This window comes from Marmota marmota, unplaced genomic scaffold (assembly GCF_001458135.2).
Source record: "Marmota marmota marmota unplaced genomic scaffold, marMar, whole genome shotgun sequence".
Classification (NCBI taxonomy): domain Eukaryota; kingdom Metazoa; phylum Chordata; class Mammalia; order Rodentia; family Sciuridae; genus Marmota; species Marmota marmota.
In genome coordinates this window covers 53,726,257-53,740,584 of record NW_026000229.1, presented here as the reverse complement: position 1 = coordinate 53,740,584, position 14,328 = coordinate 53,726,257, and positions in this window count along the sequence as shown.

Here is a 14,328-nt window from a genome sequence, read left to right as displayed (position 1 = left end):
TGGGCTGTGGCCTTTGTGAGGAGAGTGATCGTGCCTTAGTCATATTTTTTGCTTCCTTAATGAGCCCAAAGTCTGGCTCATCATAGCTGCTCAATGTCGAAATGAAGTATACCACACACATCAGAGTTGGCAAGCAAGAACTCCTTATATTAGAGTTCCTGTGTCTTCCCTGGAAATCATGGTGCCTGATCTTGCTATTATATTATAACAGCAAGAAGAGAGCATGCTTTACTAAAGGTTGACTTTTGAAATTGAATACCTTGTGTGGTTTGCACACCTGAATAACATAGATTCTTCCTTAGATTATGAGTAGAACCAGTTGCTGACTGATTTGTTGTTTCTGTACATCAGAGGTCATCACCAGTTTAGCACTCGTTTCTTGCTTTGTGCAAAAGAATTATGTAGTATATTAACAAAAAAATGGACTGTTTTCTAAGCCTTGAGGGCAACATGAACCAATACCTTTACTTGTGCTCATCAACTATAAAATCTAGGGGTGGCCTTGTCCAACATTGAAAAACCAATCAAAATGATATGATCCAATAATTCTACCCCATGTGAAATGTATGAAAACACATGTCCACACAATTCTGCAACATTACTCCTAATAGTCAAAAAGCAGAAAAATCCCAAATGCCCATTAACTGATGAGTGGATAAACAAATGTACAATAGAGCATCAGTTATTCAGCAATTAAAAGGAATAAAACATTGAAATATACTGCAGTGTGGATTAATAGTGAAAATATTATACTGAGAGAAGCCAGTTACAAAAGATCACATAATTCATGATCCATTTACATTAAATGTCCAGAAGAGGCAAATCTATAGACACAGAAAGTAGATTTGTGATTATCAAGGGCTTGAGGGGAGGGGGTGGGGAATGGAGAGTGATTGCTAATGGATATGGGATTTCTTTTTGGAGTGATTAAAATGTTCTAAAATTGTGGTGATACTCGCACAATGTTGTGAACATAATAAATGCCATTGAATTCTACACTTTAAATGAGTGACTTGTACGGTATATGGATTATATTTCAATAAAGTTGTTATTTTTAAAGGCAGTTGATGATATCAAGTATGATTACAGGATGAGGAAACATACTAGTCAACAGTTAAACAAGATATTAAAAATTCTGTTTGAAAAATGAAATTCAACATTTAAAGAGGAATTTACCAAACTTTCTCCTTCTCAAAACTGTTTAGAAGGAGACAAAAGAAAGGAATTCAAAAAAGGTCTTTTGCTTTTCGCTTAGTCCCTGGGACATTTTCCTTTTTATCAAAGACTATATTTTGGCTTAGAACAGTCAGGAAATACTCTTTCCAAAATATTTCTTTACTCTTCTATATCTTGAAAAGGCAAAAATGAATATTTTATCACTTGGCTAAGGGAGAATTTTTATTTTTAGCTTTGAGATGAATTTTGAAAGTCACTTAACACAAATGAGCATCCCTCCCCTCCACCCACTAAATATGTGAATTTTAATGCAAACAGTTTTCAACTTATCTAAGAGTGCTTAACAACTGGTCTATACACGGAGGATATAAAGAAAACAGCTGTGGTGTTAATGGCTGTTACGCACTGCTGGCCAGCTGGGGCCTGACAGAACACTGGACCACAGAAGCCCCATAAGTGAGTAACATGGGAAAGAGTCTATAAATAGAAGAAAATCAGTTATTCGCCAAAACACACAGATTCTGGGGTGACCACACAGAAAGGAGGAGGAACCCCATCAGGATTTCTGACTAGCAGAGTGAACCCTGGACTTGAAGACAGCAATAAAGATATCATGTTTTCTGAGCAGATGTGAGGGACTAACTTAAACCTCATTTCTTCCTTTGGTAACTTTCCAGCTCTCCAAAGGGAAAGGCTGGGCCTGGGAAAGTGGGATGTGTGTGGGGACATTGGCCCTGTGCTGGACTCTCTGCCTTCTCTTAAAAACTGACATAGAAATGGGTTTGGGAGTTCTGGCTGCAGGGACCATCCACATACTCCAGAGAGGCTGAAAGAGTCTGGGAAACCCAAGGGCCCCCTGGCCAATGTGTGTCCCATAGGGAGTTCTGTCCTACCTGGACGTCCATGTTCAAGCATGGTGCTTGAGGTCATTTTCCCTCACTGAAATCTCACCATTTCCAAATATACTTCATTTGCCTCTCCAGTCTTTTGGCACACACTATTCCTTTTCGTCAGAATTTCCCTCTTCTTTGTCTGGTAACCTCCTACTCATCCTTTAAAACTCACCTTTTCTGTGAGGCCTCCCCAACTCCCACAGGCAAAATTAGTCATTTCCCACCTCGGTACTCCGAAAGCAATCTCCATCATTAAATTGTGCATGATTCTCCCTCCCCAGACAGTGAGAACCTCAAATACAAGCCTTAGATCTGATACTTTAAAATCTCTATCACTTGGCATGTCTGGTGTGTAGTAAGTACTTAATAAATGCTTATTGCATTCCACTAGATTGAGATCCTGATATGTGGCCTGAAAAATATAAAGTTGAGTCAGCCAGCTGCTCTGGCCAGAAGGAGAAGCGTAGACACACAGAGAGAGAGAGAGAGAGAGAGAGAGAGAGAGAGAGAGAGCGCTCGTGTGTACTTCTTACTTGGTAAGAAACTACCAAACTGAATAGCAAAAGCCACAGACCACTTATCTTTAATGGGAGTATTCCAGGCCAGGAGTTGTAGGGGAGGTGAAAGTGAATTGGGGCGGGTACACACATATATGTGTGTGGTAGGAGTTATATTTAATCATGCTACAGTGGATGTATTAGCTTACTAGTTCTTCCATAATGAAGTACCTTAGACGGGGTGGCTTAAACAACAGAAACTCATTGAACTTGTTCTTCAGATCTAAGCAATGTTGACAGGGCCCCTTTAAGCACACAGTTAGATGGTAATTGGAATTGGCAAATGTGGAGCCTGAATGCTAAGGCAGACTCTAAGTCTTTTCAGTACTGCACTTGATGGAGAGACCTAGCCTTAGGGCCCTCTCCCAGGATGTCAAAAGGTACCTGGCTTTACACACTGTAGTCTGTGTTCTTGATCTGCTTTTGTACCACAAACAAATATACTGTAGGAAGTGCCAAGCCAGCGATTGTTACAGGGGCATTCTGGTTAGCACCACACAGCATCAAACTGGGTTAGAACTCACTCGTGGGGCTGGAGAGAGAAAGGTGGCCACCTAAATAGTCTCTGTAGCATCCTCACAAGCTACAATCATGTACAGCTGAAGGCATCCATCCCTGTGCTGGATTGAAAGCAAGGGTGATTGTAGCAGCACATCACTCAAGGGTTCTACCTCCCACTGCAGAATTTCGCTTGAGAACACAAAAGAAAAGTCATCACAACATTCCAAAACTGCTCAGAGTGAATTCCTCATGGAAAGCGCAATACTGGAGTAATTTCCTTGGAATAAAATAAGTTTATAAGGTTGGCACTCCCAAGAACTTTTTTCTTCCGTTAGCGTTGTATTCCTCTAAGTGAGGTCCTAGGCCACCTATGTTGGACTCAATTGAGATTCTTTTTTTTTTTCTTTTTAGTTGTTGATGGACCTTTATTTTACTCATTTATATGTGGTGCTAAGAATTAAACCCAGTGCTTTACACATGCAAGGCAAGCACTCTACCACTGAGCCAAATCCAGCCCCTCAATTGGGATTCTTGATCAAAATGTAAGTTCCATGCCCTCCTCCCTTGTACCTACTGAGTCAGAATCTCTGGGTGGACCTGGGAATTCTTGTCTCAGGGAGTTCCTATTCATGCTAATGTGTGTGAACAACCGATTTGGTAACTCTGCCTAGAAGTGTAGGAGAGGTACCTCCAGTTCTACTGGACAGTGGCCTCACGATCTACTCAACCTTCCCATGGGTGTGGTTCACAGAGGCTTGGGGAGACCAAGGCAGCCACCAATGGGTAAGTAGAAGGTTCCACTGACTCAGTTTCTGATTCACTCTCCAGGGATCTCCCCACAACTCCATTTTATCTCTCTTCCTTCTTCCTCTATCCTTTGCAGTTGCATCTTGGATAATTCGTCTTTTTTTTTTTTTTAAGTGCTAAGACTTAATCCTGGTATTGCTCAATATGGATGATATATGGTTTGTAGAAGGGATCTCTCATACCCAGCTGCTGGGCATGTAAACTGGCATCACCCTTTCCAGAGGGCATTCTGGCAATCTATAATGAGAAAACTATGAATTCTGTTTCCAGAAATAAACTTCAAGGGAAAAATGAGAGATTTTTGTCAAAGATTTATATTCAAGAATATTCATCAGAGCCTTGTTTATAAGAATGATAATGTTCAACAGATAGGCAACTTGTCAAGGTCATAAAATTTAAATATTAGGTAGTCATTTAAAATTCTGTTGTCACAAAATACCTAATAGGTCAGAAAAACAGATCTCATTGAGTTAAAAAAAAAAAGACATATCAACTTTTAAAATCTTCCCTTTCTTTTTCATATACACCTTTGCTAGGACTATTTGCATAGTATTATCTATAATGACACCATTTTTTTCCCAAAAATTTATCTCTAGCTGAAGAAAAATATACCTAGCTGTTAAAAAATGATTCCTTTAGGTTAGGGGTCTCCCTAGGGAGATAAAAGAATAAGAACCCTGAGAATGTCATCACCTAAATTTTCAGAAAAATCACATTAATTTCTGGGATTTCTCTTATCTTGATCTGAGCCCAGCCAAATTGAATGATTAGAAGTTGGGATTTGGGTAGAGGTGGAAAAGGGGGTTAGAAACAAAACTACTCAGGGCAGTAGCTCTCAAAACTCAGATCTTCAAAAGAATCACCTGGGGAAGTGGTTAAAATGTAGTCTTCGGGCCCACTTCTAGAAATATCTACTTAAGAGATGGGCCTCTGTCACCTTCACTTTAATAAGCTTCTGGGATAATTTGGCCTCAGGTGACCTGAGGGTAGTAGTACTTGAGGTAAACACAGCCTGGAAACCCCAGGGAAGACCAAGGAAAGTAAAGGAGTCTTGAAAACCAGAATGAGGGGCAAGGGGTGTCGTATCAAATTTTAAAATCTTCCCTTCCTTTTTCATATACACCTTTGCTAGGAGTGTTCGCATAATATTATCTGAAAGCCTTTCGTAGGCTGAATTTGAAGACGTGACTACTATTTGTAACAGGATTTCCAATGGAAGTCATATTTCAAGTTTTAAACAGCAAATCCCATTTGAACTTTTAGAATTTGGTTTGTTCCCATGTTGGTGACTATCTGTTAACGGCCACCATGCTGTAAAAATTATAACTGGAATATGGAACCCCACAGCACCCCTAATGTTAGTTACATTATATTTGGAAACCTTCAATTTTCATGTGACATTAGCTCATTTATTAAATATACACTTATTTTTGAGAACATGTCACAATGGCAAAAGGTGCGACTTATGCAGTTAAGGGAGAGAAATAAAGAATGTCCACGTGCTTCTGTCTTTGTCAACGCTTTATTCACTCAAATCACTGAATACAATTTCACTCTACAGGTTCTTAGTCAAGAAAATGACAATCCATGCTAGGCACTGCAATAGTCACAATCAATTCACAGCAAATAATTCTAGATTAGTTCTAAGCACTGCAAACACATTTAATCATGACAGGCTCATGACAGACATTCCCTCTGTATGCTAAGTCAAGTGTCTGAAGCCTTAGTCTTTAAGTCCAGCAGATGCACACTCACTCAGACCATGGTGAACAAATGAGGAACCAAGGCAGCCTTCTCCTGGGATGGAGCTGACGACCAGTTGAGGAGAGGGTCCTGGGGAGAAGTTGCGTCTCCCACCAGGGTCAAGATGTGGCCATAGAGTTTGAGAGCGGTGAGGAAAATGCAGAGAAATCTGGCAAACCATGAGAAGAATTGGGACGTTAGTCCAGGTTCTCATTAGGCTTTTCGGTGTGAGGGCGGCTCCTCAGTAACATCATTTACTGGGCTGGGGATGTGGCTCAAGCGGTAGCGCGCTCGCCTGGCATGAGTGCGGCCCAGGTTCGATCCTCAGCACCACATACAAACAAAGATGTTTGTGTCTGCCAAAAACTAAAAAATAAGTATTAAAAAAAAATTCTCTCTCTCTCTCTCTCTCTCTCCTCTGTCTTAAAAAACAAACAAAAAAAAAAACATCATTTACCCTGGGGTTAAAGCATCTGGTCTGGTGGTCCCCACCCTGATTTTCTTGCCTTTACCCCTTATCAGGGCCAGGACTTCACTCTTGAGTTTGTCAGGATGGGGAGAAATGACCTGTTTATGCCTGAGGGCCATACTGGAGAGCTCCATTAGGCATGCCTATTGAGATTGCAGGTTTCAAACTGAAGTTTTAAAATGGAGTTGCTTAGGCTCAGGCCTAGGGCCATCCTTACAGAAGACAGGACAGGTGTCTTCTATTAAATATTGAGTTACTTTCAAGCTCAAGCCAAAAAGCTACACATCAAATGTATCTACTTCACAAAGAGCTTTGGATTCTTGAAGAACAGTGTGAGGAATAACCAGTACATCTCAGGAGTTCTGGTTGGCTTTGTTAAATTTAGCTGGTCTGCTAAAATTTTATAAATTCATATTGAAGAAACCTCCTTTGACAGGCATGGAACAGAAAACTATAAAAATGACTAATATTGAATATGTGCAGAAAAAATGTGCCATTGTCCATTTGAACTTGGTGTTAGTAAAAAGTTGTTTAAAGGAAAGTTCAGATGTTCTTTGGAACACAAAAAAGAGGCTAAAAAAAAAATGATCAGCAGGGAGTGAATTGGGATAGCAGTTGTCTCCAAGTCTCTCTCTTGATTGGGTAGAAATTGTCGTGCAACTGAAGAGAACTTTTAGATGCCACCTCCTCATTCTTGCATTTTAATTAGATTCCAAAATATTAGTATGCAAAACTAAATGAAAGGTTCTAAGAACTGGTATGGATGGTCATAACTTGAGCTAATGAGGACTTAGAGTTCTTGCTGGACTAGTGCTATCTCATGTTTTATTTTAATGACAAGATCTTTGGTTCAAATAGAATCCTTTGTGCTTGACCAGAAATAAAGGGCTAGCAACTAACTTGTCTGGCTCCTGAGCCTCATAAAGATCCCAGATTAAACATCTGCATCAATTAGAATTCTTCATTTGTAAGCAACAGAATCTGACTTTCTGTTTGGAGAATTGCTAGGAAAACTGAAGAACTAAGCTTCAGAAAGGAAAGCAGATCAGGGAGTCTGTTGAGTTCTGTTTAGATGGGTCTAAAAGAGCTGTTTTTCTTGTCATCAGGACCGGATTTGGTGTTACTCAGCTCTGATTGCCTTGTCTGGGCCACATGTGTGTTCTTGATCTGGGGACATTTTGATTCACCATCTGGTAAGGGGGAGGATGGATGACAAAAGAGGAAATCCATGTCAGGAAATTAAAACAGCATATGTCCACTAACATGCCTTGAGGTCCCCTCTGACCCCAGGATTCTGTGACTATTCTGTTGTTCTACCATTGCATTATTAAAGAATTTCCAGGTGCAAATCAAAGTGATGCCTTGGTTCCAGAGAATGAGCTACAGATTCTGTGCTCATTTCCAAGTGTAAACTTGACAGCACCATCAAATGGAAGACAAAAAATTAGGAGGATAATGACAGTATCTTTTGAGGTTTCTTCCTGTTGAATGTTTATTAAGAGCCTAGAGGTTTTGGTTGGATTCTGTGACTTTGGTTACATTCCTTATTTTCCTGAGATTTAGTTTTCTCATCTGTAAAATAAAAGAAAAAATATTTCATTGAGTTTCTTTTCAGATTGTTACATGGGAAATGCTTTTTACAGTGTCTGGCCTTAGTAAATGGTAGTTATTGTTAGTGTTCTGAACGGGAATTCCTTCTCAAATGTTAATTATGGAAATTTATATGGCCATATTTTAGTGAGTTCATTTTTATAAACTCATTAAACCTTGGAGACATGATAAACAGATAGATATTTTTGGATTCTCAGTAACTGATTTCAAGAGACTAACAAAATAAATAGTGGCAATGCACTGAAACTACAGATTTGTGTTCCCTGAATCCAAAGACAGGTCACAGGGATCCTGTCCAGGTATGTAGTTGGTGATTATATCTGACAGCAACTAGGCAACATTGTAGAAAGAACCTTACAAATGCTCACTCTGAAGATTTTCCCTGGCTTTTCCTGAAAAAGTTTCCTCCCTGGTGATTTCCACATAATGGCATAAAATACCATATTTCTGTAGAATTTTGATTATATCCTGTCTATCTTGTGTTCTTTCGCAAAGTGAGGCAGTTGCTATGACTCTGGTACATCATGCAGTGACTAAAAGTACAAATGGGTTTCAGGCCAACAACGTGTACTGGGAATTATGAAACCACAGGCTTCCGGAGGCAACTTGCTAAAGAAGGATTTTAAAACAAAGAGTGAATGGAGTCTGGAGAGGGGACGCCACTCACTTAGTTCATCATGAGCACTTTATTAGGAAAGGGAAATGGGGAAAGGAACCGTTTCTAATTTCGATTTACAAATTATCCTGGTGCGACCAGAGTAATATCTGAGAGGGGGAGATGCCTGTCCCCAGGTCAACAGCACATACTTCCTTCCTGTTGAGATGGTCAGCTGGGACGTTTATCCTTCCCTGCCAGAAACAAATGCCAGCACTCAAAACCTCAGAGTCATCCCTCCGGAGGTATCTCATCTTAGTGTTTCTAAGATGAATGACTCAAAAGCATTTGTTAACTGTCTGCCTACGTGGGTTTTTTTTGGGGGGGTGGGCGTGGGGGGTACCGGGGATTGAACTCAGGGACACTCAACCACTGAGCCACATCCCCAGCCTTATTTTGTATTTTATTTGAGGACAGGGTCTCACTGAATTGCTGAACACCTCTCTCTCTCTCTCTATCTCTCTCTCTCTCTCTCTCTCTCTCTCTCTCTCTCTCTCTCTCCACCTCTCTTTTGTTGAGGATGGCTTTGAATTTGAGATCCTCCTGTCTCAGCCTCCCAAGCCGCTGGGATTACAGGCATTAGCTGCTTCGCCCAGCTACCCTGAGCTCTTGGATGAAAAGGATGATTCTGTCACTTAGAGGTTGTGTATTCAGTGTAGGAAGACAAGATGCAAACACATGAAATATGAAGGCCACGAAGAAATCAGCTTGAAATGAGAACTCATCCCTGTGGCTCATGGCCTTAGTAGGACTGGATAGCTGTAAAAAAACAAAAACAAAAACAAAAAACCTTGCTCAGCTGGAGGAGATTTCAATCAGCAAGCTTAGCCGCACCTACAGGAACAGAGTCCAAATTTGTTACCAGGTCCATTTGAAGGAACACACAATTTGTTGAAGTCATTTCAGATGCAGGAAATCCTGTGTTTATTACTCTAGGAAACGCTACATAAAGATTCAGATTTTTTTTCCCCTTGTAATGTTCTTTTGAATTGAAAATTGGCAATGGAGCCACTGTTAAGAAGAACAGAATGTAGCTCAGGAAATGACAACATGGTGATAGCATATCATACACAATGGGACTTACTTCTTTGTTTTCACTGGTTCCCAAAGTTAGTTGACAGAATGGCTTCTTCCAGGGAGTCCAGACACTCACAGGGCCATCCTAAGTCCATGTCTTGGTGTTAATGGCTTCAAAGAGGCACTGGCATCTCCCTGAGAATGTCTCAAACACATGCGAGAGAAAGGCCTTGAAATTGCTGCCCCCACCTCTAAAAACCCTGGAGCACAATGTATAAGAGATACTGTGAAACCCTGTGGATCTTAGTTTATCTAAGTCAACTAAATGGTCCTTTCTAAAATCATCCTGGGGATCAAACCCAGGGCCTTGTGCATATGCTAGGCAAATTCTCTACCATGGTTATTTGACCTACCAAGAAATAGACTTTTATTTATTTATTCAATTGAACAAATATTTAATGAGATCCCTCAATATGTCAGACCTTGTTCCAAGTAATGGGAATGAATATACAGTGAATGATACAGGGAAATATATTTTTTTAAAAAACTTCATGGATCTCATAGTCTAACGAATGAGACCGGATCAGGAAACAATTAACAAATTATGTGCAAAATGCATGATGATTATTGTTATGAAAATATAGAGAATAGAATGGGTTCTGGGATGGGCATGAGTTGTAATTATGAACTGGGTGGTGGGGAAGTCATTACTGATAAAGTTAACTTAGAACAAAGACTTGGAGGAGATGACAGAGAAAGTTACGTGATGTCAAAGAGAAGAGTGTCTCAGGCAAAGGAAACAAGTGCAAAGACTGATGTGGGTCAGTGTATGGTATGTTCAAGGAAGAAAAGGAAGCCAGTATGGCTGGAGCAAAGGCAGGAGGAGAGAAATTAGTAGGGATGAGGTCAGAGGGTGACCGGGCTGGGCCAGTGTCCAGAACATTGGGGTCAAGGAAGCCATTGTAAGAACTGTGGTAATTACTCTAAGGGAGCTGGGAAGCCTCTGGAGAGTCCAGGCAGAGTCATAGGACTTTTTACACATTTTGAAAGCATTGCGTTGACTGTAGTGATGAGAACACTGTGGGTGCCAAGGCTCTGGGGATCAGTGAAAGGGCCATTGCAATAGTTAAGGAGGCAGATGATGACACACTGACCAGAGTGGCAATTGTGGACATTATGAGAACAGATCAATTCTGCACAAATTTTGAAGGGGAAGCCTGAAGGAGTTGCTATAGGAGCGGGTCTGAGTTGTGTGACAAGGGAAGGAAACAAAGTTCCTAACATTTGAGAGACAGCAGACTAGAGCCGGAGCAAGTTTAAGACAAAAGATTGGTTCCATTTTGGAGTGTCGAATTTGAAATATCCATGAGACTTCCAAGGGGAGAAACTAACCAGGAACCTATGGTCTGAACTAAATACATAAATATTTAACATTTAGAACTACATATATATGTATATATGTATATGAGTTATATATATATATATATATATAGTATTGTTTAAAAAATTANTATATATATATATATATATATACTCACTTTAAACTCTACTAATATGAAAACTTTAAATTAGAAAAATATTCAAACCTCTATTTGTTTTTAGTCACTTTTGCATTATTGTGACCAAAATACCCGACAACAGCAACTTAGAGGAGAGAAAGTTCATTTTGGCTCACAGTTTCAGAGATTTAGCCCATGGTGGGCCAATTCCTTTACTTTGGGCCCATCATGAAGCAGAACAACATGGCGGGAGGTACAGAGGAGGAGCACTGCTCCATTCTTGCTGGTCAGGAAGCACAGAGAGGAAGGGGAAGGGGCTGCGGGGAAGAAGCACTCTTCCAGGGCTCGTTCCCAGTGATTCACTTCCTCCAGCCACACCCCACCTGCCTTATGGTTACCACCCAATTAGTCTGTTCAAACTAGGAGGGACTGATTAGGATACAACTCTCACAACCATTTCACCTCTGAAAATTCCTGCATTAACACAGGAGATTTGGGCGGACACCTCATATCCAAATCATAACACTGTTTTTCTGATTTCAAAAGAGAAACGAGAGGCTATCCCCCATCACTGCTCTATAAAAGATTGGGAAATTGCCTTGCATTTACTTCCCTCCATCCTCATGAAACCAGGAGAGGGGAAAGAATTCTCCCCTGAAAAAGGCTCATACTCTCTGAGCTCTTGAATTTGTATAATAGAGCACAAAGTCAAAGTGGTTTGCAGCTCTGTGTTGGTCTCCAAATCTGTTCCTTCTCCCTAGGGGAGGAAAACTTGGAAGAGAGCTGGTAGGATATTTAGAATTGCTTTAGGGAATGATTCTTTATAGAACTAATTTATAAAGGGTTAGGTATTGAGGAGCATAATACTTGTTTGAATCATTACTTTACTAGGGGTTAAACACTAAGACATAAAGGACCTTACAATATGGCTGCTTTTATCCGTTGGCATTTATATTTTTGGTGTCAGATGTATTGCTCAGCTTCCCATCACTCTAATGAAATACCCGAGATAAGCTACATATGAAATAAAGTGAGATTAACACTGGTTTATTGTTTTGGAGGTTCAAGTCAAAAATCAGGCAGCTTGTTGGTTTGGTCCTCTTGTGATGGTGGCACAGCATGGCAGGAGTGTCCAGTGGAGCAATCCACTGACATCTCTAGCTAGGAAGTAAAGAGAAAGAAGACAGGCCAGAGTCCCACAGTTCCTTTCAGAGGTTTGCCTCTTAGGTACACGGTACCTCCCAGTCCTGCCACCCTGGGCAACCAGCCTTCAACACAGACCCCCTGGGGAAACACTCGTCCAAACCACAGCACCAGCTAAGTCTCTTCCTCCACTCCCACTCTTCCCTCCCCTCCTCCTCCTCTCTCCTCCCCACAGCATTCTCTCTCTCTCACTTCCCATTCCCCTCTTTGGGGGTCTCTCTCCTACACACATCCTGTAGTAGTGAAAGAATCAAGAAGCAGCTTGGGGATTTTTACTATCTCACCACAATGTCATTCCTTATAAGCCACCCACCCACCCACACCCCGCCCCACGCTTTAAGTAAAATTAGTGTTTGCCCTTCATTTATTCATGCATTCATGAATTCCTTTCACACATAGGTGCTGAGGACATGTACTGGGTACTTTTTCCAAATATTCAATATTTCTGTAAACAAAGTAGACAAAACATCTGCCCTTGAGGATCTTATACTCTAATGTGGATGGGGAGTGGACAGATAATACACAATAAATTGTATTAGTGTATTAGAAATGACACATTTTCTAGCAAAATAGTGCTGCATATGAACGATTAGGATTGTGAGGCAGAAGAACTTTAAGTGGGGTGATCAGAGCAGGAAAGGCCTTGCTGCCTTTATGTGAGAAAGAATCCCTTACATGAAGACCTAAAGGGGGAAAAGAAGAGAACAAGATGGTACCTATGGGAAGAACAGTGTAAAGGCTTTGTGGTCAGGAGACAGCAGGAGGCCATGTGGCTGCTGTGGATTGCCTAAGACGAAAGGGCTCCGGGATGACTTGGAGAGAGATGTGGAGCAGGGTTTAGATCATGTAGAATGGTATGAGTCATGGAAAAGCCTTTAACTTGGCTTTTACTATAAATGAAATGGGGCATGTTGACCCAAGACATTGGGACTGTTGACTACTATATTGACATGTCATAAAGACAAATCCTCCAAGTCCCCCTCCCTGCCTTTTTCTCACTTGTAACCAGTTTGTCACCTCCAAACCTCATTCAATACAAATGATGAAGTTACCTCTGTTTGGAGTTGAATAATAATGGCCTCATGAGATGGGAGAATGGTCATGTCTCTGTGTTCTTAGGTACCAAAAATGCAATCTGATCTGGTTTACTGATTTTTTTTTCTTTTCTCACATTTAAAACTAAGAAGTTTCATCAAACTATCTAAATCATTTTTTTGGGGGTATAGGGGATTGAATTCAGGGGTGCTTAACTACTGAGCCACATTCTCAGCCCTTTTATTTATTTATTTTTTAAATATTTTATTTAGGGCCTTGCAAAGTTGCTGAGGATGGCTTTAAACTCATGATCCTCCTGCCTCAGCCTCCCCAGCCTCTGGGATTATAAGCATGTACCACTGCACCTGGCTAAACTATCTAAGTCTGTCTGCATCTCTCTTTATTAACTTTTCCTCTAGCTCAGGGGGACTTTTTAAAATTTAAAGACTTGGGTCTCATTTACTCTATAATAGGAATAATAATGGCCTCTCAAAGACATCCATGCCCTAATCCTTGGAATCTGTACATAAGTTATTTTCCATTGCAAAAGAGACTTCACAGATGTGATTGTGGGTATGACCTTGAGATAGGCAGAGTTCTCCTAGTTTATTGGATGGATCCAATTTAATGACATGGATCTTTAAAAATGAATATTCCTAAGCTTTTGTTAGAGAGAGATCACAATGGGAGAAAGTTCAGAGACCTGCATCATGAGAAGAGCTCAACCTGTCATTGGTGGCTTTGCAAGTGGAGAAAGGGAGTCACAAGCCAAGATATAGAGGTAGCCTTGGACAACTGGGAACATATTCTCCTTTAGAGTCTTCAGAAAGGAATGCAGCCTTCATGACACCTAGGGTTTGTCCCAGTAAGACCCATTCAGACTTCGGACACACAAGCAATCTTTTTTGTGTGTGAAATTATTTTCAAATAAAAAGTTTTTCTAAAAAATTATCCATCTGAATTGCCACGTAGTTCTGAACTTCAAACAATGTTCCCAATTTGACCGGATGGCCACCCAGTCTTTGGGCATCCAGTCGATGAGTCTGAATACCTTAAAGGAAGTGGTGCTCGGTACTTTATGTGGCAGCCCGTTCAATTGCTGGTTAATTTCAGGAGTTTGAACGTTCTCTATGGGTTGAGGAAAACAAAAATCAATCTGACT